A 27,126-nucleotide genomic window follows, 5' to 3' on the forward strand; every position below is an offset into this window, starting at 1 on the left:
AATTGGAGAATACAAGGCAATTCCTAGAATAAGTGAAAGACAAAGAAGAAGATTTAATTTAATTTTATTTAATCGTAATCTTATTTAAGACGTTCTAGACGGTAGGTTGTTTATTGGCTATTAAATGTTATGTTATGTTATGTATGATATGTCGAATAATATAAAAAAAATATAAAAATATATATAAATAATATAAAAAAGTAAAAACTTGAAGAAATACTAAAGTTTTAATTTGTCAAATGGTAAGAGAAAAACTTTATTGAATAGTACTAACGACATGTTATTGAATGGTATGAGTGACTTTTTATTAAATGGTATAACAACTTGTATTCATGACATTTTTTATTGAGGAGTCTAGGTGACACTTTATAAATGGTCGATATAAGCGAATTGTGATTGAATTAAACGGTTTAAACCATTCGGCATAAAAGGATATAAGCGACTATATATTGAAATAAATAAGTGGCATGTTGTTGAATGGTATAATCAACACATTCATATATAATTTTTTTATAAATGGATATTTTTTTAAGTGACAAGCTACTTTCACTCAAATGATTTATTTTTGATTGGTCTGAGCTACACTTTATAAACGTTATCAAATTAGAAGATATAAGCGACTCAATATTAAATGATATAAGAGACTCTATATCAAATGATATAAACGAATCTGTATTGAACGTTATAGGTGACTCTATATTAAATTGCTTATCTTATATGACATCACACCTCCGCTCAAATAGTGTCATAACTCAAAAAATTAAGAAATATCTTTTATTGTACTATTGGTGCTAGAAATCTTATCTCAAATTATGTCACGTAAATAGTTGCCGTTGCAGTGACTTCGTTAGTTTTTGAGTTATCATTTGAAAAGTGAAAGAGAAAGTTATAATTAATTGCAAATGCTGATTATTAAATAGTTTGGTTTTTTCACTTATGACACTATTTGAGCGGAGATGCGACATGTTGTTAAATTGTGCAAACTGCACGTTGTCTTCAGTTTACTATGTTGTTTTCGCTAGATTATATATACCTGTCAATGTGACAGATATATGTTTTTTATTCAGAAAAAGCGATGGATAATTCTTGGTAGTTTTAAATAAAATTTAAGATATCAACTGCTAGTTAACCTAATAATAAATTTTAACGATTTTTTTGTGTTTTAAATAAGAACGTCCATGTTCTCGACAGTTAATCCACATATCGTCTATTCTTTTTGCTCTGATCGAGAATGGTAAATAAAATCCGAACAAGCGAACATTTGAAATTACTAAAAACTTCCTGCTGGTAGTAATGTAAAGATTTAATCGTCTATTCGTCGGCGAGTTTTAATATTTTTAATGCACCAACAGTTACAGAGTACAACCACAAGTAGTGTTGTAGATGCAATCATCAACTAGGAAATTACGTAATTTATTTTATAGTGGCGTCGCTCGTTAGTCGAAACGTCGACTCGATATCGATTTGATTTATTTTTGAAAACTAGGTCACGTTACAAGAAAACAAAGCGCATTGAAAACGAGTAGGTTGTCACCAATTCCAGAAATATAAAGTTCAATTTGAACTAATCATCGTTAGATTCTTGCCACATACTTTCGATTCGTCGGGAAGTTCCGTTTTTGTTTATACATCAAACTGTATAAACATTTTATCTTTTCAAAAGTAATATTTACATTAGGATGTATTTATGTTTAGGCTAAAATATAATATTGTTGTGAAATCAATAGAGCAAATACTACTTCCTTGTTCTAGTATGTTGTTGATAGATAGATGAAATTATAAAAAGAACCGTCGTCAAAAAACTCGTGATAAAAATGAAAATTTCTCGTATTATGAACGTCTTATGGATTTATAGAAAATTTTGATATTCGTAATAAGGTATTTAAAGAAACATGTAAAATTGTTGAAAATGGAATATCAGTGAAAAACGATAAAAAATTACTGGAAACAGTTTAGAACTAGAGAAGCAATAAATGGACTTAAAATAATAAAGATCGGCTAAAAATAATGTAAAACAACTGTAAATAAACTCAGCGCAATTGAAAATTGGAAATATGAACTTAATTCAACCTAAAACTACTTAAAACAGTATATTCAAGGATTAAATGTGCTTAAAACAATAAAATGATGTTAATATCAAATAAAAATGATGTAAAATAAGTACAAACAAACAGCAAGATTTAAAAATGGTAATGTGAACTTAAAACAGTAGAAAACACTTAAACTTTGGAACTACTTAAAACAATAAAAAGAAGCATTGAATGTACTTATAATGATTAATATATAAAACCAAAAATGATTTAAAACAACTTGAAACAAACTCAGAAAAATTGAAAACTAGAAATATAGACTTAAATCAATTGAATAAACTTTAATAAAACTTAACCTAACCTAAAACTTTTCAAAACAATATAAAGCGGTATTGAATGTACTTAAAACAATGAAAAATGATAAATATGAATTAAAGATGACGTGAAACAACTTAGCAAATTCGTAACTGAAAATGTAAATTTGAATCAAGATTTTAATAAAGTCGAAACTACTTAAAATTATATAAAGAAGCTTAGAATGTAATTAAAATAATGAGGATCAACTGAAAATGATATAAAACAATTTGAAGGTTTAAACTGTAAATATAACCTTAAATCAATTGAAAACACCTTAATGAAGCCTGAAACTGCTTGAAACTATATAAAGAAGTATTGAATATACTTAAACAATGAAATATGAATTAAAGATGACGTAAAACAAATTAAAACAAACTCAGCAGAATTCGTAGCTGAAAATGTAAGCTTGAATCAAGGTAAAACACTTTACTAAAGTCTGAAACTACTTAAAGTTATACAAAGAAGCTTCGAATGTACTTAAAATAATGAAGATCAACTGAAAATGATGTGAAACAACTTGAAACGAATTTATCCTGGTTTAAAACTGGAAATATAAACTTAAATCAATTGAAAACACTTTAATTGTACCTAGAACTACTAGAAACTATATAAACAAGGAGAGAATGTACTTAAAATAATAAAGTTCAACTTAAAATTATGTAAAACAACTTGAAACGAATTCATCGTGGTTTAAAACTGGAAATGTAAACTTAAATCAATTGAAAACACCTTAATAAAGCCTGAAATTTCTTAAAATTCTGTAAAGAAGCTTCGAATGTACTTAAAATAAATAATATTGGATTTAGTTGATTTTGAATGGACCTGATATAGGATTGGGAAGGAACACTATGAAATAGGGAACTATTCCATATTAAGTGAGTGGTTCCGCAAGTGAAATATGTAAGGCTATGTTATTATTGAAGTGACACGTGAAAATGTGCAAGCAGATAATGATACAGATGTGGCGAGACAATTTAAAGCAAGTGTAAATGTAAAGTATTCGTAAATACTTAAATCTATAAAAAGAAGCATTGAATGTATTGAAAATGAATTGAAAACTATAATTAATTAAAAATAACTAAAAGTACCTGGAAAAACTCCGGAATTGATTGAGCATAGCTGCAATTGATAAATTATATTCGAAATCTATTGAGAAAACCAAAATTCGCTTAAAGGTATAATTTAAATCTTTTTCCAACCGATAATATTTGTAAATATTGATATATTTGAGGGATAAGAATAAATTTCTGTTTATAATTAAAAAAAGTCAAAATCATCTACTTCACAAATCTTACAAATAAAGAAAACTGAAAAAAATTTATATTAACTTTGATTAAATCAACTGATGTAAAATGAAAACAAATAAACCACAACTAAAACCCAGAAATTACCAATCAAAACCTATTTTACAAGTAACTTTACATCGAAACGAAAGATACCTAATTTGAGATAACCAGTAGATAATAATTTTGATATGATTATTGTCGGTAATTGGAAAAAGAAGAAAAACTTTAATATTAAGTACCTCGTCTTGGAAGGTCACATCTTGTGAAACATTAAAACTAAAATAAGAGATGAGGTAATTTGCATAATAAGCGGCCTCACTATCACGTAAAGCTGCTGCTGCTAGCTAAACCAGATAACATGGATAAACGGAATTTAAAAAGGATCATACAACTTATTTGACATTGAACTCACTTTATTAAGATATAAGTAATTAAATCGCCATATATTACCAACAATTATTTTCAGAAGCATTCGAAAATATGCAAAATGATGTTACAACTCAGCGAGATACATTTTACGAGGGATAGTTGGTAAAAATATCAAACTAGAAGTATGAGACAAACTTACAAAAATAAATAGGTATGGCAGTAGTAGAAGTCTTTTTCATTTACTCAACTATTTAACAATTGACAATTGTCTATCTACAGGGGTAGACAGAAACTCTTGATAAAAAAAATTCAATTCAAATCACAATGTCCTCTGTTTTTGCGGTTTTTACAATGTTTTTGGTAGATTACGAAATAAAAGGATTTCAAAGCTTTATAAACTCAATAAATAGTATAAAATTTATTCCTGTCGCATGAATAAACAAAAATGAGACTGGCAATAATGGAAAGAAGGGCTAATGAGACAAGATTATTGATTGAATGTTGACGCATTTATATCTGTGATGGTGCTGACATGGATTGTAGTATCCGTCATGTCAAAAATTCAAATATCATTGTTTGTTTGGGGGCTTTATTTAATTAATCACTATCAATCTCATCGTTATAGGTGATATATTATCTTTTTCAAACATTTTCATTCTGCTCTAATTACTCAACAACTTTCCAGAGGAGTCTCTTCTCTAGCTTTGTCTTCCCATTTCTATCGTGGCTGCTCTGCCCTAATAATTTCGTGGGTTTTCTTTCTCATTTTATTTTTATTCATGTGTTTGCTTCGTTAATTTGATTCCTACTTAGGAATTCTTCTAATTTTGTTATGAATTTCATTTTATTTTGTTTTGTTGGCGTCTGGGATTCGTTGATATCCTCGGCGAGTTACAATTTACCAGTTTTTATAATTCTAATTTCAATTAATTCTTAAAATTTCCCTGATTTTCCTATGAATAAGCAGAGAGAATTTGATATTCTTGTTCATCGGTTTTTATATTTTATTTCTTCCTTTACTTCCTTTAAACACAAAAGCATGATTCCATTTTCTTCGATTTTGATTCTAATATCAATTCTCTCCTTTTTGGTATATACGAGGATGGACCCAGAAGTACCTGGCCCACAAAGAAAATATATTTATTCTTATTTATTTATTTATAACCTCCTTTTAGCTCTATACACTTTTCCCAGCGACGTCCAATAAGTTCGATATTCTTTTTATGATACGAGTCGTCAATCAGTCGACATCACCTCTTCATTGTTGGAATATCTTTGACCACCGAGCTGAATCCGGCGAATAGGGCGCATGAGGTAGCAATTCAAACTTTAAATCATTAATTTTGATCCTTGCAATAACGGATGTGTGAGCTGGTGCATTGTATTGATGAAACAACACTTTTTCCTTAGCCAAATGCGGTCAATTTTGCTCGATTTCTTCGCTTAAACGTTGCAATAAGTTCGCATAATACTCGCCGTTGATAGTTTTTCCTTTTCCATGATAGTCAATGAAAATTATCTCACGTACATCCCAAAAATCCGACGCTATGATTTTGCCTGCATATGGAGCGGTCTTTGGCTTCTTTGGAGCCGGTTCTACCTTTTCAGTCCATTGTTTTCATTGTTTTTTGTTCTGGGTGTGAAGGGTTGGGTCCACGTTTTATCTATGGCTATGGACTATCGTAAAATTCGGATTTGTTTCTGAGAAACATTGCCCAACACTCGATGGAAACATGTTCACGTCGCTGGTTTTGTTCCATTGTGAAAAAACTCGGCACATCGAGACCAAGACAGTATTGAGTTTTATTGAGGTTAAAATAGTGCATTACACAACTATATAGTCTAAGAAGCATACTGATTATAGCTCAAACAATGAGTTATCTTTGCAAAAAATCAGTAGAATATTAAATAATGGACTATTCAGTTCAATATCCAAGGTATAAAGTAAATTAGTTATAAATTGAATAGCCCCCGTATAACTATTTACGGAATCTTTATATTAAAACATGATGTTATGCGCAGCAAGATATGAGGAAATTTTTAACGGTAGTTTTACAACATTAAATGTTATTGATATGATTCAATTTTTCATATAAATGCGATAAAGATTGTTTTCAATTTAGCAAAGATTAATTATTATGAAAAAAATCATATTCTTAGAATTTATAAACTACATTTTCTTGAATACATATTTCAACGTTAATATTTTCTGCTTAATTTTGACCTTTATCAAAATATTATTTGACATTGATAACCTTACTATATAAATGTATAATCAAACATGCGTTTTAATTATTTTATGAACACTTTTTGGCGTTCTATTAGTTTCAATATACGAAAGATAAGAAGAAACAATAATTTATATTATGAAATTAAAAATTTTGCTCGTTTAATCGTGTTTTTATTTTTATTATAACATATACAATGAATTATCTCATTAAAAACAATGTTAAAAAATTAAAAATCGTCAAAGCACTGCTCTAGACAAGCAATACACTTATCGTAACTTGAGTTTTTTTCAAAATGGTTTTGTTTGTGCTTTTTAACGCACATAATGGTGTCAAAAATGTCACAGCTAGAAGTCCATAGTGCTAGTGAGTCAGGAGAGTGTGGCCAAAATATACTTTTATAGTATTGATGACTTTCTAATCCAATTTTACAAGTTTTGCGATCTTTGTCCTAAGTAAACAGTATCTTAGTCGTGATCAATATGTTATTTCTTGTTGTTTTACATTTCACTATCTTGAAATATTTCATATTTACTAAAATTATTTTGATAATTGAAGATATTTTTCATACCAACATCGTTCCTATCTACTTTTATGATGACAGATTCTGAATACACTAACCTTCACAACTACACTGTCTGATGCACGTTTCGATAACCAAGTAATCTTCTTCGGAGACCTAAGGTTAATAGTTTACTTGGGTATCAAAACACGCACCAGACAGTGTATTTGTGCGTGTTGGATAGAAATATTAACAATAGTCTCAGAAATTCCAGCTTAGTTCCTGTCTCTTCTTCGCTTCGCCTCTTGTTAACCGCTGAATCAAGATTGAATGCTTAGATCGTTTTTGACACATTTTTCTTAAGCTACTGTTCTTTTTGGACATAAGATAACGTGCCTCTTTTTCCTACACTATCTTATTCAATTACAAACGGTAATAGTCGTGTATTCTCAGAAACTATGTCAGGTAATAGTCCACCCTATCATGTTTTTTATCCATACAGTGTCAAAAGTTTCCCATTAGGGCAGCTATTCATCTCCTAATATCTGGGATCATTCCTGAAGCGTTCTACTTTTTTGATGATCGTTATCTACCTGACACCGGTTATTTAGTTTCCATACATATAAAATTAGAGCAATTTCCTTAAACTCGACTTCAATCTCCTAGATACCCTTTTTTCTAGTACAGTTACTTAATACTTTTTTGTTTTCATCTCATTATATAAATCAATATTCACAATTGTATTAATTCTAATTTCATTTCATTATTTTGATGGATTGATTCCTTCCCTATTCTTTTATTTTGTTCTTTATTGTATCCATTTCTTGTATATAATTTGCTAACCACCCTCCTTCATTTAAATTGCGGATGTTGCTTTACTTATCTTTGTCTTTTATGAAAACTTCCCCTAGCGTAGTTTACATCCGGAGATCCGATTGGGGGAGCTTTTTACCTGCGGGATATTTTAGGGGACTTCCTAAAAGTATTTATCAAACAGGAAATGTATACAGAGTTCTAAAATGTGAGGTTCAATGCTGTAGGGTAGATTTCATTGCTAAATTATGACCACCTAAATTGGGAATTCTAATAATCTTTACAAATAAAGTTGATATTCATGAGTTATTGCAATTCTAACGAAACTATGTCCAGTGAACAATAACACAGGTTTACATAATGTAAATTTGTGTCACTTAAGACTTGTTTAGTTACTTTGTTTTTGATTTTCATCATTTAATCGTACATATTAATCGATGAACAATACTCAATTTAGAAATTCTATGACTTAGTTAGAACTAAAAGCTTGGGCAGCATTCGTCTTGGCGATGCAAAATTTTCTTGGGAATAAAACAATAATAAACTTTACTTTGAACTTGTAGTAGAACACCTTCTGGTACCTGGTACCTACAATTAAAAATATGATGTGCAATATGATCATAAGTCTAAAGTCTACACATCAACTCAATAATTAATTTTTTAGTTAATTAATTAAGTTTTTCCTAGTAAATACATGTTTTTTTCTGTTTTATACCTGCATAGACACTAGAACTAATAAAAAATGATATGTTCCAGGTCTTCATATTAAAATTCGGGAATGAGCAGATGCCGTGAAAATAATGCTGTGACATGAGAAAAAAAGTATATTTTCTGAATTATTCATTTGAACATTAACAATCCGTAAATTTTACAGACACAACTTGTATAATCGGAGGATAGCAAAAATTAATTTTTCAATCGGATTTTCTACGAAAAGGCTCTCTTTGTTTAAATCATCATGACCATTGTACATGTCAAGGAAACTGTTCGCCATAAAGAGACATTCTGAAGAAAATTATCATAAATTGTAATTATTTATTGAAAATATTCACAGGAGGTAATAAAACATTTCTTGGAGAACTAATGAATGAAAAAATGTTTTATCTACAGATTTTTGTTAAATTAAGTTTATGATCGAGATCTGTTTAAGGTAAGTAATATTGTACTTAGGTTCTAAAATTTCACGTGTTGTTCCGAGTGGTAGATTTAATGATGAGTTAAAAGATGGACATTCTGTGATTATGTGCTTTATAGTCATTTTGCAATAGCAATTGCTATATTTTGGTTCAGGTTTCGCATCAAATAAGTATCTATGGGTCAGTCGCGTATGGCCTAGACCAGAGATCCCAAAGTGGTCGATGTTGACATCTTGGGGTCGATATCGTATTCTTACGTAACTTGTATTAATAATTATTAATTATACTTGCTATTTACTGAGTTTTATTGTTTATTGTATTTATTTTGATAAATTTTGATGACTAAAGAATGTTAAGTTCACTCACTTAACCAACCGCAAAGTTTCTTGCCTAAAATGGTTTGGGAATCCCTGGCCTAGACGGAGACGCGTCGCATCTCTACGATTTTTCGTGTTTTCACTGCGTCTTTCGCTTCACTAAGCTTATATGTGGACATGTGTTCTCCCATTCATTGAGAATTTATGCGTTAGGATTGATTTAATATCGGCAGTAGTTAAAAAGTGTGGAGATACAAAGAAAGCCTTTTTTTGTTGTTATCTTTTATATATTGTAGTTGCTGCTTGATTTTGATTGCTAAGGAATTTGTGGTGTGAATTTTTGAAGAGTTTGGATTGAGCTGAGGGTATCTGGAAGTATGAGGTATAATTTAGCAGTGGAAGTAGATGGGGTTGGAGGAGCTCTTAGCATATATTTGGAGGTCGGTGCAATGATAGAGATACCCGTACCGTCTTGACATTTCGATGCGTCTGTGTAAATGTGTTCAAACTTTTTGTACTCATTGAGTATGTTATTAAAGTGTCCTTCGATCGTAATGAATTTGGTGCTTTCTATTGTCCATGGTGGAGATTCTATAAGAAGGCGTTCGGGAAGGAAGAAATGTGTTTAGATATGATCTAATTCTAGCATAGATATGTTTGGGGTTTTTTCCTTATGTAAGTAACACGATGTTCAACAGTATGCAGTACATTAGAAATCTTTGATTGTGTTTTAATACCTCCTGTAAGTATTTTCAATGAATAATCACAATTTATGATATTTTCTTCAGAATGTCTCTTGATGGCTAACGATTTCCTTGACATCTACACATATCTCCCAAGTCATAAATTTTATCGAGTTAAACAAAGACTGCCTTTTCGTAGAAAAACCGATTGAAAAATTAATTTTTGCTATTTCAGATTGTACAAGTTGTGCCTGTAAAACTTACGGGTAAATTTAGGTGGATAATTTCATGGTTAATTTGTAAAATAAAATAAAATTTCTCCATTATATTAACAATTCTATTTGGAAGTGTATTCCAAAAAAGAAAACAGTTTATCTAACAATGCAAATCTATAAATTTGCGAAACCACAAACCATAAACTAGTGTTGACAATACAACCTGTTTTTAATTCTACGGAAATGAGCCGAATAGTAATACTCCGAATTCTAAGAAAAGATTGGTTTCGATTCTACCAACTTCTCGAGGTCGTTTCCAACCGACAATATGCTATTCTGTGTAAAGATTATTTCACGAAACTCTTAAAACGAACTACATCGTTCCGCATACTGAATCCTTTTAAGTTTCGTTGAAAACTGCAGTTTTATTTCAAGGTTCTATATAATTTATATTGAAAATAATGATAATATACAAATTATATTACAAAGATAAATAATAGACTAGAATATTCTTCTTTTAATACATTTTAAACATTCATAAATATATTTAGCCACCTCCTGAGCTCTTCTCGAGACGATAAGCTCCACCTCTTATACCATATTATTCATTGGCTGCTTAGTGGTATCCATTGTGTTTGGTGTTGGTTTTCTGGCATTCTCCTATCCAATATAGTTCTTCAACCGATCTCACCACTTCTTGAATTCATCGTTCTTTTCTAATATCCTGTTTTCTCATTGTATTCTCACGTTGCATACGTGAAATTGTGTTCAGCGACGAAGCTCATTTCTGGTTGAATGGATACGTCAACAAGCAAAATTGCCGCATCTGGAGTGAAGACCAGCCAGAAGCATTGCAACAGCTACCAATTCATCCCGAAAAAGTCACTGTTTGGTGTGGATTATGGGCCGGTGGCATCATCGGGCCGTACTTCTTCAGAAGCGACGATGGCCGGAACGTTACTGTGAATGGCGAGCGCTACCGTGTGATAATTGACGATTTTTTTGCTCAAAATGGAAGAATTGGACATGTCTGACATGTGGTTTCAACAAGACGGTGCCACATGCGACACGGCACGCAAAACAATGGGGAAATTGAGAGCTGCCTTCGGTAAACAGTTCATCTCACGATTTGGGCCCGTCAATTGGCCGCCTAGATCGTGTGATTTAACGCCTTTGGACTACTTCTTGTGGGGCCATGTTAACGCTAAAGTCTACAGATATTAATGAGAAGTTACAACATTCGAGTTTAACAAAGATCCATAGAAGTGAATAAAAAACTACATAATAATAAATTACATAAATATACTACTTTAATTAACATCAGTTGAAGGTTGCAGCTATTTTATATCAACTTATTTAAAAAATCATCGTACAATTCAACTCATGATTGGAAATCGACAATATACTTTAAAACACCTCTATTGCCTTTAAAATCGCCTGAGAGATAAAATGAACATTTTTCAATATCGCTAACTGAAGAAGTGAATTTCTCATTGCCACCAGGAGTACCCAGCCGGCTAGGGTAACTTCAGGCAACCATAGGCTGAATCTACGACTTGTGTATAAGATCAGGAGCAACGCTGAGAAGATTCAAGCACTGTTCTTCAAGAAGAACAGGACAATAACGTGGATATCGCGGAAGAGAAATATCTGGGGAAAATTGACGATAAGACGAGGAAAGTAAACAGAAGGACTGAAGATTAAGCTCCTTATTATCAACATCAATAGCGTGGAGGTATAGTGCTTACAGGCACAGAAAGAAGTTTCAGCAGAGCATGAGTTTAAAGCAAGCAACTCCAGTTTCTACAGAGAGATCATTGGATCTACCAAGATAAGAACAAACAACATCAACATCCAGCTGCTGTGCTAACGGACTATATCAGGCATCAACGGCTGAGAAAACAGCTAGACCACTAGCAGGGCTATTAATTTGGTTTAGAAATTTGATCAACTAGTAAAGAAGATATTTAACTTTAATAAGTATGCTGAGAATTTGCCACTTCTAGAGGCTGCAACTGAAGAAATAAGGACACCTGTCTTGACACACGCTTTGATGAGATAAAGGTGTTTTGCATCATTCTTTTATAGATGGGTTTGGTCGAGAATTTGAGCACTGAGTGATGGCAGGGGCGCACAAACTTGAAATATAAATATACATACAAATGAGCGATCTAGCAAACACGCTTGTTCTATTTGCAATGTAATTTCCAACAGATGGACAAAATAATAACAATATGTGTCTTCAAAAGACTTAATTAAACTTATTCAAAAAGTACTTATTGTGGACAAAAAGTGAAAAAACCATTAACAGAAGATTGTAAACTTGTTTAAGTAAAGGATATTTGAAAAATAAGAATCGAGCTCGTTGGTATAAGTGTCCACCGTGCCCATCGCGTCTGCCCCGCTCTGGTTTGCGCAGGTCTTCAACATTAAATATAAATGAGAGCTTCAGGGTCTTAGACGAGAAATTAAAAATGTGCTGAAGGTTAATATTATAAATTGTGGACTATAAACTAGACGCAGTTTTATATACTTGGTCATTGTATTTAAATTTATAAAATTTTTTATATTCGTTCGACATAATTCAACAAAATTTCCTAGTTGTAAGTCTTTTTTTTTATGCTTTCGCTGATAAATCGTCTTGATTTTTATTTTGATTTATGGCGTTTTAAATATATGATATATAATCTGATATTGACAACTTCCTAAATTAGATATATTAATCAATCACCTTCCGCATGAGTATCAATATAAAATCTGTAACCATCCAAATTTTTAAATTACGAAAAAGAAAACATTGAAATTGTAGATTTTACTCAAATTGTTGTCTTTTTTATCATTAATAGTTTTCTCGTTTCTGTATTGGTTGAGGTAATTCCATTTTTTCCAACGTATTGATGACTTATATAAAATTTCGCTCTCTATTAAAAGCATTATAATTATTAAGAAGATCTTAATTTAATGTTTTTTGATTCTGTATTCACAAATTTACCTGACAATACATAGAACAGCCTTTTCTTGGATTTTTTGTCATCCAGAAGTATTCGAGGTTCTTTGACATCCAAATCATCATCAAAAAAATTTTTGCGTGTTCCCGGTATATTGTTTTAAGTCTCAGAAACTTTTGGATTGGTTCCCGAGCAAGCAGAACATTAAAATATAATGTTGTATTTAAATATTTATTTTGCTTTTTCCTTGTCCTCTGTTTCTTTTCCAATATTGCGATTTCATGTCTTTTTCTTTTCATTCTACTAACAAATTTTGATTTTATTGATTCATTACTACGACTTATAAAGTTAATCAATTTATTCAACGGGAATATCCTGTAATTCGTCAAAAATCCTTTTATAGTGGCTCAGAAGATGTGTAGCAGTAACGATATAAGGTCGTCTACCTTGACACCCAACCCTAAACATCATCTCCACTCCCAAAATAAAATTGACTGCTTTTAGTTTTCGACAATGATGGCGCTGAAACACGTTCGTGTTCCATGTGTGTATGTTTATAGACGCACCCATCCATATTTGACGGCAAATATTTTGTTAGTACATTAAATCGCAAAGAGATTTTAGGTCAATTAGAAATCATAATTTCCTAGCCAATATATTATGAATTTAGGTCATCAATATTAATTATTAGTATACAAGGTGTTTAAATAAAATTGATGTTACATATAGTAGCAAAAAATATATAGGATGATAGTTAATATGTTATTTGGAAACAAATATGGCGATAAAATTAAATATACGACAATAAAAAGCTGCAACCAGGGGTTGAGGAGAGTATGAAAGGTTCAAAACTGTTGAAAATTATAGAAGAAGGTGTAGAACATGATACGTAACTGAAAAAACAAATTACTGAAGAAATACTAGTAAATGACATTACAGAAAGTAATTTGAAAATACATATTACTGATAATGTTAATATACCGATAAAGATCGCAGTATATGATAATAATAACGAAACGGAAACACTAAAGGAAGGAAAAGCATCTGATATTGATAATATAAGAATCAAGTATGGAGGAGAGACACTAAAAAAGAAGATAGCACTGTGCAATTTCATTGTTTTCATTCTCCCATAGTCTAAAGAACGCCATTTAACTATTTGGTTAAAGAAATTTATGAATTAAATAAATCTCACCTAGCCACGCCACTACTTATCGCAGACTGTCTAGCAGGAAAATTTCAAAGAAATTGTAGCAGCTTCGGCCAATAGAAATACATTTATGTTTACAATTCATTGTTTTTATTGGTAAACAGTGGAGATGATAGGTCCACGTGGACTGACGGTTTGTTAGATGTTTACAGAATTTTATACGAGGAGTAAACATAATTTTTCATTTCTTATTTGGTATGAGTGCCGTGCGTATTTATGAAATATTGATTGTTCCTCGCATAACTGTCCATGAAAAATGAGAAAAAAGGGATTCCGACAAGTTTAAAAAGGTGTTAAGGTCAGTGCTTAAACTATTCACTATAATCATAGCAATGATACTTGGGAATGGGATTCCAATATCGTAACAACAAGGGTCCAAACAGAAACGGCAACTATGGAAATGACAAAGGTCTAATGTGCCGCTCTCTTGAGGATGTGTCATATCATACCTACTACTTAAGAGTAATATACACTCATGTATCCGTCTACGAACAAAAAGTAAGATAATCATAAAAAAGCCATCGAATTTCAAATACCGCAAACAAATTTGTCATGAATTGTTTATAATTTGCAATTTTTGCAAACGGCTTTTCAAATTTTCAAAACCTTCCTTCATGCGATTCTGAGTCCGCCATATTTTTAGGAGGACTGAAAAAAGTTTTGAACTGAAAAACAATTGATGCCTAGACTATCACCACTAAAAGTTCATGCTGTTGCTAAAACTAATACAACTTTTGAACGTATTACAAAATATTTTTTTCTCGAAATAAGTGTTTTTACAATACCAAGGATATACTTTGTATGCGAAGAGACCTGATTTTTCAGTATCTTAATAAATGAAAGTACCTTTTTAGGATTACTTAATAGTAGAATGTGATTGGAATTAGTAATTACATTGAGATATTGGCGACGTATCGCCCACTGTGTCTGGACTGGAATTCCCTTTGGCATTCGTTTCATAACCATAATTTACAGTCTTATAAGCTATATATGAATTATTGGTTCACGACAAAATTTCTTTAATTGGTCTAACTATGACGCGCTAGCTATCTTGTATATTTTTTTTATTGTGTACACTTTTGTGTTTAAAGTTATTGATTGCATTAATTTATTCATAAATCTAGCGCCGTGCTAAATCAATCAAATGATCAAAATAAATAAACAAGTTCAAGAAAAGATCACAGCTGTTGAAAAACTAGGAGGGTGAAAATCATTTGCCTATGTTTACATCGACGACAACATAAAAAACAAGAGAGAGAAAACAAAAATATAAAAATACTTAAGAAGAATAATTGTACCACACAATATTATGAGTGCAACTACAATAAGAAGTATTAACGTATTGATTTTAGGCCTCTTCTATTATAAAATTTGACGTTTCGACTACTTTCGATCGTTATATTTTGTTGGTTACACTATTTTTAACTCAAGAACGGCTGAACCGATTTGGATGAATTTTAGTGGGAGGGTAGCTTGGAACCAGGACATAGGATACTGTTTATCCATGAAACGTGTTGTCATAAACCTAAAAAATTATAGGTCAATCAGTCTAGCTGTTGATTTGTTAAAAATGATATAACAAAACACAACTGACACGAAATAACAAATTGAGTATGATTGAAAATTTGACAATTACATATCATGAGGCCATCTGCGAAGGCGCATTCCGACAATCCTTTCAAGTTTAACCTTTACTATAACATTCTAGTTTTTCTGAATTATCTTTTTGTTGCTTTAATTCTATTATCCATCTTTATTAACGAAGCTTGGAGATTCTAAGCTGTGTTACCTGGCCAAAGGTCATCAAAATCGGTTTTTTGCGAATATCTCGGTTCCTATTGCTCCAATGAGATTTGTATTTATTATAAAAGTTGTAGAGTATAAAATTCTCTACAACTTTTGTTTAAACGTTTTTTCCAAACAAACAACCATTTTTGGGGAAGAGGGCGAAGAGTGCGCAGGGTATAGTATATGAGCTTATGCAAGGTCAAGCGTGAGTTACGGTTGTCAGTACGTTGTATAAAGTCAATCACTAAAAAATTATAATTATTAAACAATGCCCATTATTTCTGTCCTAATTATTATTTATTTATATTTAACTATTTAACTATATTTTTATTTCTGGATTATATATTTTGAATTAAAAAATCAGTAAGGAACTTTTATTCATTATTAAATATGGCATTTTATACATTTATTAGAATGTGAGTTTAAATATTAAAATTGATTGTCATTGTAGCTAGTTATCTTCTTCTTCTTCGTCGTCGTCTTCTTGTTGTCGCTCAAAAATGTTCAATTCATTGTCAGCAGCCTCATTATCGGTCATATTCATCTCCAAACCTTCCAGAATTTCAGGATCATATGTGCTTTCTTCATCAGGATTACTTGGATATAGTGGAGCGTTTAGGCAAGCTTGTCCATTGCACTGGTCACTAGCTAAAGAACATAGTAGTCCCGATTTTTCCATCCACAGCGGGACCCACAACCATTCTTGCAATTGCAAAATATTATGTTAAGTAGTTCGGCTGGTGCTGGAGGTAATAACGTTCTTACGGGCTCCGGGATTTCATTTTCAAGTATTCAGCCCCATTCTTGAGGTTCTAAGTTCTTCCCTAACTACGTTTATATGTTGATGTTGATAAATATAAATATTTGATAATTAGTAAATAAATAATTATTGATTTATACATAAATAATTGGCATTGCTTAATAATTATAATTTTTAGTAAGTGATTGACTTTATACAATGTACTGACAACCGTAACTCAGCTTAACCTTGCATAAGCCCATATACTATACGCTGTGCACTCTAAGCGCTCTACCCCAACAATGGTTGGTTGTATGGAAAAAAAGTTTAAACAAAAGTTGTAGAGAATTTTATACTCTTCAACTTTTATAATAAATACAAGTCTCATTTGAGCAATAGGAACCGAGATATTCACAAAGAACCGATTTTGATGACCTTTGACCTTCAATATCTTAAGACGGGGACACCATAGCAATGGTGGCTTTTGAGACAATATTTAGAACGACAAAACAAAAGTTTATAACAATTTTCAGCTTCTTATCTTTCATTCCGAGATTGATCCGTTTTTTTTTACCTGATAGACTGGGCTAATTATTTAACAATCTTGAAAATCTTGAAAATTATAAAAGGTGTAAACTACCAAAATAACAAAAGAATTCTGATATACCAATTTCTATTCTATTCCAGTATGAAATTTATTATTCTGTCCCATTTATATGATAAAAAATTTATGAAAACCGTGAGAACAATTAAACATTCTACGACTTTTCTAATAAATATTTCATTTCACATATTTTCTACCAATTCCATCTACCCCCGAATCCCTTTCTTTTCATCTACCTAGAGAGTGGGTGCGACCCTTTTCAAATTCGAAACCTTTTCTATTTCTGGATGGCTTTTGTGAACACACGTGTTTCAAAGACGTGTAGCGGTCTTTAAAACGGGGCCGAGCCATTTTATTACACACAAAACAAAGGTAGGTTTGCTATTGTTTTCGTACCTATAAAACTATTTTTGTGACAGATTTATTAGTTACGAGAATGTAGAATGTATGCAATCTTACCAAGCAATATTAAATCAAATTCGTTTTTTAATAATTTTATACTTTCAGCTGTATAAACATGAAATATAAAAGCAGAACTAGCTCGTGTAAAATTAATTTTTACGTAACTTATGAAAACACCTCACAATTATTGTTATTAACTTATTGTCTTCTATTTATTCGGAGTTTCCTTATACGAAATGATGCGACAATCAAGGAATATAGTCACAACTCTGAAACTGGCATAATTGCATCACTTAATCAACATCACAGAGATCTTCTCTTTCAGTTTCATTCCAATCCTGGTATGGTTTATGTTAGTATTGATTGGTGTATATTAAAAACAATGATAGAAACCGATTCTAAGAGAAGCGTGAATCAGTAGAAGCCATCCACGTGGAGGTTACTACTCGTAGCTACGCTAACATCGAATATTTGCGCAAACTAATCAAATCCAACTGGTGCCTAACCAATCGTACATTAACTGATGAATTGAATATCAATTAAGAAACTACGAGAGGTTATAACTCATGAAACGATTACTAGAATTCCTAGGGGCGCATCAAGACTGACAACAGAATCTGGATGATTCAAGTTATCATTCATGGATGTTTCAGTATGACCTCGAGATACGTCAGCAATGTGGGAAATGTACAACAGAATCGAATATGTCCAAGTAACAAATAAAGGTAATGTATTCTTGATATCCACAGGGCAATACGTCGGCAGTCGAACATTTCTAGCGCTAGCCGTGGATGAGGGCTAGCCAGACTATTTGACACAATGATAACGAACCGGACCATTCCACATTGATTATGAATGAGTTTCTTAGTAAAAAGTGATTCCGATAATGCCGCACCCACCCTATAGTCACGGAATTGCCCTATGCGATTGGTTTTAATCACAAGATAAAGTCACACCTCAAATAAACTCATTAAAGTTTAGTAGGGGAAGTCAAATAAGCTTTAAACGTGGTTCTAAATGAGTTAATTTCATACTTTAAAAAGGATTCTTTGAATCATAGACGTAACGTTAGGTGTTTAAGATCCATATTTCCCGACAAACTGCGAACACAATCTAACTAAAGCGAAATGAGTTTTATATGAGGATACGAAAAATACTAATTGACAAAAGTGCTAAAAAATTCAATCAACGCATTTTTGATTATACCTCGTATTCGAGTTATTATAATTGTGAATGGTGAATGACGGTAGATCTATAACAAGACGTTTTAAAGCGTGCAATAACGTAATTCATTTAGGAATTTTTCATGTAATATTCAATTAACTTGGCTGCATTTATAGTCCAGTCACCAACTGTTTTTGGTTAGCAACCAAAACGTTGCAAGTGTCGATGTGTGCTTGCTCTGACGATTATAGTTTTATTAGCATTGTTTTTGAGATGAAAAATGGATTTTTCTAAACAACTCGAACATCAAAAATCATTGGTTAAACAAGGGACAATTACCAGAACGCGTCGCAAAGAGTGATCAAGTCTAGCGGAACGTCTGGTGGAATGATGAAGGTTTCGTGTACTTAGAAATCATTTCACATGGTCGAGCTATCAATACAGGACATCTGATGTCAATCTGTAAGGTTTATCGGAGAAATATTCAGGTTTAGTTAACCGGAAGCGGGTTATCTTACAGACAATGCTAAAGCACATAATGCGAAAGATTCGCGGAATAAGATGGAACGACTTGGTAGTATTGAAGTCCTACCAATTCCAGTATTTAGTCCATCATCAAATTCTTGCGTGGGAAAAATTGAATCCAAAGGAGATGAAGATAAACCACTGGAAGAATATTTTGCATCTAAGCTCAAATAATGGTTTTACCAACGTCTTAAAGAACCTGCTGATCGTTGGATTAAGACCATAGAATATTCGAATATCAAGGCTTTTTTGCATGATTATATAATAAACAAAGAGAACATTGGAAACTATCATTATTTATGAGACACCCCTTATAATTCAAAACCTGTTATAAATTATACATTCCACTACTTTTTTCTTAACAATATTTGGAACAATCAAACAGATTTTTGGTCCTTCGAACCGGATAAGCAGTTTTAGTTGAAAAATCATAGTTTAGCTACAATAACAAGCTACAACATCAAGAAACAATGAAAATGATTGAAAAAATTGTTAAGTTCGGCTTGATATAAAGTCTAAAAGCCAAAATTATAAGAATAAGTTCTCAATATTTGTTTTTTAGAGACAACGTATTTTTACTTTTAAAGAGCAGTGCATATTCAATTTTTAATTAACAGGCTAAGGCAACAAGCTTAATTCCTAATTTTCATAGAAATCGATTCTGTCCGGAAAAATGTTCCTTTGATGCCAAGACTATTATCGCATTCCTAATTTATAAATAATGGAATTAAATACACATTGTTTGTGCATGTAAGTACTTACATATTCACGCAATTGCAATTCAATTAGTAATTCTATATATTTAGATATACAAGACTTCTATAAACCTGTTGGGATAATAATTTATTTTGAAAATTTGGGGAAATATCTAATTCATGGTAAAGCACGTTCTTAAACTAAATATAGGAAGCTAACCTATAATTCAAATCTCATAAATTTAAGAAAGTGGAAAGTATCTTTAACAGGATCGTTCTTTATAGTGACTAAGCACTAGAATAGTTCGAGTAAACGAACTGATTTTGACGATTTAATGGTTTCAACATGTGAATAATACAAATAGAATTTTGTATCATACTAATCCATAAAACAAAGTCAATTTACTGCATTAGTTACGTCGTTAACACTCTTTGATTCTTGAGAGATTGTCGCCTCTAATTCGTATTAGCGCCTTACAGACCTCCCACATTTTTCTTTCAGCACATTTTCATCAGGTTCAACATCTTCAATGTTTAATAATTTAACACGGCAAGTTAATTTCTGGCTTAAATCATATTTGTGTATAGATGGTGTAGACCAGTTTCTCCAACGTGGGGCCCACGTCCCACAGAAGAGAAATTTGATTGTAAGAGTAAAATCAAAATATTAACTGGTTATTTGGCATCGTCAAGTAAACTTGAACCCCGGACATTTTAGAATTCCACTAACAGCTTGAATGTTCTATCGCAACTACTGTAGTAATAAGTTTTCTAAAAGCTTGTTGATTGAATAATTATATAAATTGTATAGTTATAATTGGTACGAATGTGATACATGATTATACATAGAAGTCATAGCAATTTTAGAAAGGCTAAGGTGGGGCGAGGCACAAAAAGGTTGTATGTATGAATTTGGGATCTCTTTTACACTGCGATCTAAAGGATCTATTGCAGCAATACTAGAGAACCCAGTTTTACAGATGATCCACCAATCCCACTCCATTTAAAAAGTCTAGAATGTGAGATGATTTTAATTGCCAGAGATCTTCTACACCTTTCAGGTGTAGTGCTCTGGAGTTTCTCAGTGCTTCAAACTTCGAGAAAATGTGGATAGAGGCTTCGTCGTCTGTGTAACAAAATCTGAACACCGTATTATCTGCTAGGTCTAGCATCTTCAGGTGTTTGTTGAGGCAACAGTGTCCGGATGGATCTCCTCTTAGTTTTAGTAGATTATTTTTACCTGGGTAGATTCATACATTCAGATCTACTCTGGTTACAGTTTTCCAAAAGAGTCTTCGCTGTCTTAGCTCCTGAAGGTTGTCCCAGTAATTGGTTTTGCTTTTTAGCGAGCTATTTTATTTCCGTATACTCCTATTTCAGTTCCGTCTGTTGTTTTTGATCCATCCGTATACCATTTAATGGCATTTCTTTTTTGTATGGTGTTTTGATCCCACTTGCTTTCACATTTTATTATTAACGTGAAGTTTTTCTCAAAGCTAAACTTTTTCGATGTAACATTCTGTGGCATGTCCCAGGGCTGGTCATTTAGGAATGGGTTTTCTTTGATGATTCCGTCTATGAATATTCTAAGTGATGTTTTTTATGCCGCCCAGTACTACATGGAGAGGTGGGAGATTTAAAATCACTTCTAGTGTAGCTCTGTTCGGAAAGATTTCGTGGCCCCATTTACAAATAAGCCATCCAGTCTTTGTACCTTTAAGAGATTGTTCGTTGTGGTATTCAGACTTGTTCTAGTACCCCAAACCACTGCCCCATATGTGATGATTAGTTTCACAACTGCCATGTACATCCACCGTGGGATCTTTGGGTTACAGCCCTTATTTTTCTCTGCAAAGTTCCTGCACACCATCGGAGCTTTTGTGGCTTTGGTGATTATCTCTTTTTCATGTTTGTTCCAGAAAAGTTTACTATCTATTGTGAGTCCTAGGTTTGAAAACATTGGTCTAGACGTGGAAGATTCACATATTTTTTTGTCCTGGAAACCGGAAAAATTTGCTTTGGTGAATACAGTGGATGATACATAAATTCCATTCGTGACTTTCAGTCTTGGCAATCATCGAAGTGGATCAGCACTTTTTTTTCTCCAAATGCGGTCGCTTTTTATGTAATAATTCATTTTTACTGTTCCACCTTTTCTAAGACAGTTAATGAAGACAATACCAAAAATGTGAAGAGCTTTAACGATGATTATTTACAATTTTCCAAAAATTATTTTCTTGTTTCCGCACTACTTGAGTATTCCCAGTCGTTTATCTACCCATTTAGTAAAAACCATTCTCCTTTTTTCCGCTTTTGATTACTTCCTGCCTGCTGTATTCAGGTACACTTTTCGGCGGAATTTATTACTGAATTTAAAACGACTTTTGTGAAGCCGTAGGTCAGGTAATTTCGCCGAATTTACATCCCCCAAAAAGTTCTTAGAGGGGATGTTAGTATAATTATTCATGATCCAAATTCTATACAAAATTTCAAATCCTAATTAGTAATAAAAACCGACCGCTTACATAAAGTTTTATAATTCTTTCTGATATTTGTTAAAAGCACAGTATATTTATAATTGACGTCGTCACAATGCAAACCATTTTGTTTCGTATTGTAAAATTTCACAATAACTTTTAAAACAAAATAATAAATGGGATTATGTGGATTTCTTATTACTAAATATACAATTTTTAGCAATTTCTATGCTTAACGCTTAGTTTTGTTGAGCATAAATTCTATTGTGTAATAATCGCGTTTCTTAACGGTGGCAGAAAATAACGAAGTTATCTTTCAAGTATTACAGAACATATTCAACTAAATTATTATTTCATTATATAATAGTAAACAAATATTTTGTAGTAGTAAATAAATTTTGGGAGCAATTAATATTGATGAGCTAATAACAAAGTATGTAGATGAAATAGGCAAGAAATCTGACTAAAAATATAGAATAGAATGTGAAAATAATATGACAAGCTATAATTTGAACTAATATTGGAAAGTTCCGCATAGATAACTGACCTAATACAAACAATTAAAAACTATTAATTAGAGCGAAAATATTTGAAAAAATATCAGTGTCTGTTCATGTTTGTTGCAAAATGTATCCTTAATAATTCCGTTCTCGCTCTTGTTTGTTTTCATATATCAAAGTTCATTTTCTCGAATGAATATTCCATTGCAATAACTTTTATGACAATAGTCATCCTCAGAGATATACAATGAACAAAGTTTCATGTATTACGTGACTTGTTCCCCAATTTTCATTTTTGAAATCATGGCTTATCTTCCATCAACGAGTTCCTGCCAAATTTCAATTTTATTTTCATTTAGAAAAAGACAGTGGATGATCCTTTTGCATTAAATATGAATCACAATGAAGCGAGGACCCCACTTCGAAAATAGATATATTTAGTTGAATACGATAACCAATTGAGTTGATTAATAACTAGAACCACCACTACACTGTGAAAAGAAAAAATCATTCAAGACAGTGGATTGTAAAGGATGAACTCGATCAGAAAAAAGCAAAGACAATTTCAACGACCAAAAAAGTGATAGCGCCCGTTTTTTGCAAGTCATGGGATTGTGTCCATCGACTATCTTGAAAAATATAAAACGTATCATTGCTTCATAATGTGAAATTGCAAAACATCCGTATTTGAAAAAGACGAATGAGATTTTTCATTTGAACAGCGCACCTACTCATAATTCGGCGATTGCTATGGTTAATACTCACAAATTGCACTACTAATTCGTTGACCACCCACCGTTTTCACCAGATCTGGTCCCCAGCGACTTTCAGCTGTTTCCTAACCTCAAAGTTTCACTTCCAGGAGAGATTTTTATGAGACGAGGACGTCATCGCAAACGTAAACGCCTATTTCGATGAAAAAATACATAAAAATGTAAATCGAATGCGACAAGAAGAAAATGATTTTGATACATAATGTTATAAATTATATAAAAATAATATAAATTTACTTGAAACTATTTATAAGAACATATATCCCCCTCCTAAACCGTTTACCGTTACTATCGTTGCCTAGCAACGTCTATAACATAACTTAATATCGATTTTTTCGCAAAAAATCACGACACCTACGATATTTTTATCACTATAAGTAAGAATCACTGCGATTCGGAAAAATTCAGTAGTCACTATTGACCATATTAACGAAAATATCGACAGCAGGTTTAAAGACACAAATTCGCGCACAGAAGTCTATATGCACGAACACGGGACAACCTTCACGATAGTACCGATACTAAAAATGACGGCAGTACCATGAGTACGTGCATCTGTGATATAAGCCCTCGGTCATAAAATTGAAATGTGATGTTGCCGATTGCTCTTGTGAATAGAAACCGTATATTATGTTAATTATTTAGAGAAGTTTCATTTTAACAATAATATAACCCTTCATTCTTTCTATAGTATAAACAGTTTTTTTAAAATTATGTAAATGTATTAAAAAGAGTTAATACAGTTTCTTCTTTCAGTATAATCTCACATCATGCTTTCTCATTACATCCTGTCTCCATATATGTTGCTTTTTTAATGTTTCCCCTCATCTATTTCTTGTCTACCTCTTTTTCATCTTTCAATGTCTCTTCTATTACTGCTACTATGAGTAGTAGTACATCTTTTCTGGGATACAATTGTTGCTTTTATTATTGATGTATCACTTCGTCTAATTCTTGTCTACACCTTTTTCGTCTTTGAATACCTCTTCCATTGTCCCATTACTATTCTTTAAGTCTTTTTCTTCTTACATACTTTTAAATTTCATTGTTGCTTTTATTGCTGATATCTAATTTTATCTAATTTTGCCAACTCTTTTTCATCTTTCTACTACAATAAATTTTTTCTTCTTACATCATTTCTCAATACCATTGCTGCTTTTATTACTGATGTTTCAGCTCACCAAGAGAAATATCTAGAGACAATATACAAACAAATTTTAACATTTGGATGTGAATCTCCTTTTAGTTCCATACACTCTTCTCAGCGATGTCCAATAAGTTCTATACTCTTGATATAATAAGAATCGTCAAGATCCTCAAAATAACCACTTCATTGTTGAAAAATCTTTTACCACCAAGCCATTTTTTCAAGTCTGGGAACAGAAATTGATTCAAGCGGGCTAAATCTGGCAAACTGGGTGCATGAGGTAGCAATTCAAACTTTGAATTATTAATTTTGGCCATTGCAATAACGGATGTGTGAGCTGGTGCACTGTCTTGATGAAACAACACTTTGTCCTTAGCCAAATGCGGTCAATTTTGCTCAATTTCTTCGCTTAAACGTGACAATAAGTTTGCATCATAATACTCGCCGTTGATAGTTTTTCCTTTTTCATGAGAGTCAATGAAAATTATCCAAAATTACCTAACCAAAAAAAACCAACGCCGTGACCTTGCCTGCAGGTTTCGGGTGTCAAATGATTGACCAAAAAGCAAAGGACCTACCTCAGAATAGTTATGAATGGAGGAAATCTATACAAATATAACCATTAATACCTGATACCATTAAGTGGTAGAAGGCTTTACAGATTATATATATTAATAGTAAATTATTTTAGATTGTAGGTAACAAGTTTATTACTTCATAGATTTTGTATAACACTTATCCTTTTAATTTTTGTTACTTTTACTTAATTAATTTACTAATTCTTTTTCAAATTCTTGTTACTTCTCTTTGTTTCCAATATTGTTTTTTTTTTCGTATTGAATTACTTATAAATTCCGTACTTCTTTTACATTTATTTTTATCTTTCGTCTCCCGATTTGAAAACTACATTGTCCTCATCACTAAATCAATTTTACTGAAAATACGTGATAGAAATATTTCGCTACGAGTATTTTCATTGCTTTCAGTGACAAAAGAAATTGAGTATTTTCAATTTACGACATCAATTGCGATCGGGAATCTTTCTGTTTGGTGTATTTCTTAAAACAAATCTATATTTATGTTATATTTCTTGACAATCATTTTTAGAAAAGCTTTAGCTGTAAAATTCCTCGTGATATATCAGAATTTATTCAATTCTCTCACCTCTATCTCAAAATTTTATTCCTTTCGGTTTTTATGACACCATATATTTTTCTGTGAAGCTTCAAACTCAATAATATAATCAACAAATTTTTGAAAACAATTATTGTTGACGCATAAATTGATCACACAGGCCGGAATGAAATTTGTGATAAGTCATTTTAGATTGTTGAGCTCAGTTTTTATGTAGAAATAAGACATTGGGCCAATGGAAATAGAAAAATATAGAAAGGAACATAACAGAAAAGCTTCAAAACATATTTTGTATCCAAACTACATCAGCTATCAAACCAGTTCCTTCCAGAGTTGAAGTATATACCTATATCTCCAAAGTACCAAAAGAATATACTGAAATAACCTCAACTTCCGGCTACCTAAATGCTTTGGAAAGTGATTTTGAACCGAAAATCTCAGTTCAAAACCATCCAAAATTATTATTTTTACAAGCCGAACCGAATGATGTAGGAATAGATTTGGAATTTCCTAAAGACCTTTCGGAATAACTAAAAACGCTAAAAACTTAATTTAAAAATCATAATACACATCGCATAAAAAATTTTTATACGATTAGTGGTGCTTTTAGAGGGATGAACTTAATTAATTGTACAACCTTAATAACATATTCATATATTTATCTTACAGTTTAACCCATAAAAAACTTGTTTGTATAATTTTTATGCACAGAGGGATGGTTATAGAGAGATGAAACTTTATAAATAAATCATGAACCACCTGGTAACCATTAAAAACATTATATTCATAGTAAATACTCTGTTAAGATATTTTAATCTGTTGAAAATGAATTTATCTCAGGGGTGGATTCTCGAAGGGCTAATTTATTGAAAACAATTATATCGTGAATTTTGAATTATGAAGGCATATTTAAAGAGTAATATGCAAAATTTATTTTATTTAATCAAGCGATATTTAGCCCAAGAAATGTTTATTTATTCGTTTTGAAAAGAAGGGAGCATACACAACTTTTTATGAACTGGGTAAGACAAGCTTTATTTTAATAGAAATCAATGTTTGGAAAAAAATTCGAGGTAATACGATG

The 27,126-nt window shown here is 31.8% G+C and overlaps 1 protein-coding gene across 5 annotated transcripts in view; it reads right to left on the minus strand.

The window, feature by feature from the left end:
* LOC130443604 (caskin-1) overlaps window positions 1–27,126 on the minus strand; it is a 153,545-nt gene that overhangs the window by 79,974 nt on the left and 46,445 nt on the right. Inside the window, exon 1 of one of the 5 annotated variants that reach the window (XM_056778366.1) lies at window positions 24,894–25,317. The exons of 2 other annotated variants lie outside the window; for them this stretch is intronic. The gene's annotated coding sequence lies outside the window, so the exon portion shown is untranslated. Of the gene's footprint in view, window positions 1–3,912; window positions 3,923–23,753; window positions 24,259–24,893; window positions 25,318–27,126 lie in introns of those variants that run through there. 2 more of the 5 variants (XM_056778364.1, XM_056778367.1) reach the window with 2 other exon arrangements.

Source organism: Diorhabda sublineata, chromosome 4, assembly GCF_026230105.1.
Source record: "Diorhabda sublineata isolate icDioSubl1.1 chromosome 4, icDioSubl1.1, whole genome shotgun sequence".
NCBI lineage: Eukaryota > Metazoa > Arthropoda > Insecta > Coleoptera > Chrysomelidae > Diorhabda > Diorhabda sublineata.